Genomic DNA, 3,952 nt, shown 5'->3' with positions numbered 1-3,952 from the left:
CAGGAGGCTGGAAGTCTGAAATGAAGGCTTAGCAGGGCCATGTTTCCTCTGGCAGCTCTGGGGGAGATTCCTCCCTTTTCTCTGCCAGCTTCTGCTCTTTGCTGCAATCCTTGGCCTTCCCGGGCTTGTAGATGCATCACTCCGGTCACATGCCATCTTCACCCTATGTGTCATCACAGGTCCTTCCCTCTGTGTCCAAATTTGCCCCCTCCTTTTTTAGTTCTCTTTTTTTTAATTGTTGTTGGTATTATAGATGTCCACCATTTCTCCCTTTTTGCCCCTTTCCACTTAATCCCTGCTTAGGAAACGTGCATCTAGCAGGACAGGAGAATGTGTATGTGCTAAATGTAAGACAGGTGGTCATTAGCATCATAGGTGTACAACATGGGATCAGGAGGCAGAGCACACGAGCTCTTCCTGAGCAGGTCAGAGGACACGGAGAGCGGTGCCGGGAGAGGGCAGATGGGATCAGAGCTAAAGGAAGCCCCTTTACCAAGGTTGCACGGTTGGGGGCTCACCAGGGGCACAGGCCATGTCAAATGGGACCAGAACATGACAAGTCCTGGATGTTTTTAAATATGTTGAAGTGATGTTAATGTAAACATGTAATAATGTTAATATAAATGATGTTCATGTCAAGAACAGTCATCTAACATTGCTTTAAAAATTACTTTGATGTCAGAGTAGCTATCAAGTTCATAGTCTTGACTGTGTCTCGTAGCTAAGCAGTTTGCTTCTTCTGGAGCAAAGGGAGATCTGGCTGACGGTGACCGACGTCACCCTGCAAGTGCAGGATGAAAACCACTCTGGCTTCCCCAGAACCCTGCCGGTCTGCGTGACCTCCTCGTGTGTGCTGGCCCAGGAGGTCCTGGAAGAACTCGCCAAGGCTGCCCCCCACAGCTTCTTCTTCAGAGACGCTCTCCGAGACCAGGGTGAGCTTTCTTCCTGACGGCTGTGAGCCAGTGGTGCTGTGCAGATTCCAGACCTTGGCTTTGGGCTTCCGGGTCCTGCTCAGACACTGCGGGGCCACCACTAAGCCCTCCGCAGACAAGGCGTGTGGAGTGCAGAGGCCCCTGGTGCCACCCAGGCTCTCACTGACCATGTCGTGGCCGCCTGGACAGAACCAGAACCCCTTGCAGTATGGGCAAACGGTGTCAGAGCTGCCAGTGGTCACTCTAGGACTGTCTGTTGGTGGCAAGCTTACAGGTGCAAGAGCCACTTAAGCCATTGCCTGGGACATCATTTTTTAAAACAAATGAAAAGCTACAAATTGTAAACATGTACACTTCGTCGAGGAACCAAAGTAGGAGCCTACCTCAACTATATATTTTTTTTCTTTATTTCCTTGAGGTATAATTTTCATACCATAAAATTCACCTTTTGAGTTGAAAATGAATGTGGTATTTGTGTGTTTTTCAGCTTAGCACGCTGGCGGCTTGGGGCTTCCTTTCTGCACAGCGCGTGTGTCACCCCGCAGCGGTGCCCCCTGTCCCACACGGCTCTAGGGATCTAGCAAAGGACACCGCCTTTCCTGGCAGAGCTCCCTCTCCCTTCAGTGCTTCCGTCTGAAATGTCTCTCCTGACAGGTCGGATTGTCTGTGGTGAGCGCACTGTCCTCTCGCTTCCAAAGCCCGTTCTGGATGTGGCCTCGGGCACTGGCTCCTGTGAGCTGCCGGGCCCTGTGAGGCTCGATGGCCTGGATTCTGTCACTCAGGTCAACTGCATCTGCAGCGTTCAAGGTGGGTAGTCGATCTTATGGAAACAGTATTTCTGTTTTCTTGAATATCACACTTGTCAGCAAGTAGTTGTTGAGTACCTGACATGTTACAGACGTTGGATACACAGGAGCAACATCAGAAGAGGTCCCCACTTCTCGGTGTGTAGTCTGTGTAGGAGGACATGTCAGATATGCACACCGCCAGACACCGCGCCTCAGCATCCCCAGGGTCCAGGGCTGCTCCGCACCACCTCCCCTGGTCAGGGCGGTCACTGAAGGCTCCAAGGGCAGGACGGAGCTCATGAGGTGAAGCAGGGAGGTCGGGAAGAATAGCTGGTAGGGAGAAAGCAGGCTTACAGAGGCTGCTGGAAGGATAGAGTAGGTAAGCCCCGGAGTCTGGGAGGAGGCCAAAAGGCACCTGCATAGAGGGAGTGACCTGAGAGAAAGTAAGAGGGCCGGCTTGTGCAGGCCAGTGGGCTCGCTGTCAGGACCTCCCAGAGAGACAGCCTGGTCCAGTTCCCATCTCTGCAGAGCGGAGTAGAGGGGCTGGGCCTCGGGTAGCCGCCAGTAGGAGGGCGAGCACCGTCTAAAGGGTGAGTGAATCCAGGAGTAGATTTCGTTAAGAGGGATTGGCAGGCCGGGTAATGAATTTGGTACAGAGGGAGGGGAGAACGTGTGTGATGACCCCTAAGATTCTGGCTTAGGTGACCAACCGGCAGTGGTAGCGCTCTTCAGTGAAGTGGAACGTGCCGATTCTAGGTTTCTTGCCTTCCATATGAACTTTAAATCAGTTTTTTTATTTTTATTTTTTTTTTAATATATTTTATTGATTTTTTACAGAGAGGAAGGGAGAGAGATAGAGAGTCAGAAACATCGATGAGAGAGAAACATCGATCAGCTGCCTCCTGCACATCTCCCACTGGGGACGTGCCCGCAACCCAGGTACATGCCCTTGACCGGAATCGAACCTGGGACCTTTCAGTCCGGAGGCCGACGCTCTATCCACTGAGCCAAACCGGTTTTGGCAAATCAGTTTTTTTATATCTACAAAATAACTTGCTGGGATTTTAAGTGGGATGGTCTTGAATATCTACCTATTAATTTTAGATCTCTAAGTTCTTTTATGATAGTTCTATAGTTTTTCTCATCTGGATCATGTAGATATTTTGTTATAGTTTTACCTAAGTATCTTCTTTATTTTAGCATTAATGTAAATGGTGGTGTGTTTTTTATTTCAAATTCCATTTGTTCATTGCTAATATATAGGAAAGCAATTTACTTAGAAAACTATGTCACCAGGACACAAGGACAATTTATTCTTCCTTTCCAATCTTTATACCTTTTATTTCTTTTTTTTCTTTTTTTTCTTTTTTTATCTTACTGTATTAGCTAGTACTTCCAGCACTGTTTTTAATATAAGTAGTGGTAGGGGACTTTCTTGCTCTCTTCCTAATCTTAAATAGAAAGTATCTGCTTGCTCACCATTAACTATGATGTGAGCTGTAAGGATTTTGTAAATTTGTTTGCTTCTTGTTTTATCAGTTAAACATGGTATCTCTTTATTCCTTGCTTTGTAGGAAGTGAATATTAGCTCTCTGGCCCTGCTTTTACTGCTGTCTTTGTACCACCACCATACAGCTGTTTCTGTATATTGTTGCATGATAATTTATTCCATAATTATAATTAAACCTTGCACACTTGGTCTACAGATTGATTCTCAAAGATGAAAATCAATAAATGGTATTTTTATTATGATGATGGTATATTTTTGGACAAATGGTATGAATGGAAACATACCAGTGTTATATAATAAATCAGATGTACCGAAAGTAACCATAGAAGATGATCTTGTTGTAAATTCTTAACTGTACAATTCACTCCACTCCACTCTTCACTCCTCTTCTCTTCACTCCTATCCTCTTCACTCCTCTCCTCTTCACTCCACTCCACTCCACTCTACCTCACTTCACTTGGGTCACCAGGCCTTCTCATCACTCCCCAAACATCAACTCCCAGCGTATGCAGGCACTTCCTTCCAGTTTATTTTCTGGGGTGAAAAAGTTTTGCATCATTGATTTTCTCTTCTTTATTGCTCACCACTTCTGTATACATTCATTGCTGGTTCGTGTATAATGCTCTTACTTGCCATGGTCGCAATGGATGCAGCAAGCACACTCTGTCTTCTTGGGAAGTGGTGGCAAAGTCTTGGCCTTGGCCTCTAACTAGAAGAAAAAT

General features: G+C 46.6%; 1 long non-coding RNA gene across 1 annotated transcript; it reads left to right on the top strand.

Annotated features, from left to right (window-relative positions):
• The first annotated feature begins 596 nt into the window (after positions 1 to 596).
• Positions 597 to 3,411, top strand: LOC106696047. The gene is made up of 3 exons (XR_001346971.2): positions 597 to 932; positions 1,587 to 1,739; positions 3,295 to 3,411. It is a non-coding gene; the product is annotated as an uncharacterized LOC106696047 (long non-coding RNA).
• Positions 3,412 to 3,952: the final 541 nt, after the last annotated feature.

This window comes from Myotis lucifugus, unplaced genomic scaffold (assembly GCF_000147115.1).
Source record: "Myotis lucifugus unplaced genomic scaffold, Myoluc2.0 scaffold_7670, whole genome shotgun sequence".
In the NCBI taxonomy this organism is placed as follows: domain Eukaryota; kingdom Metazoa; phylum Chordata; class Mammalia; order Chiroptera; family Vespertilionidae; genus Myotis; species Myotis lucifugus.
The sequence above is the reverse complement of the archived record's forward strand: the minus strand, read 5'-3'. Positions and strand labels throughout refer to the sequence as shown.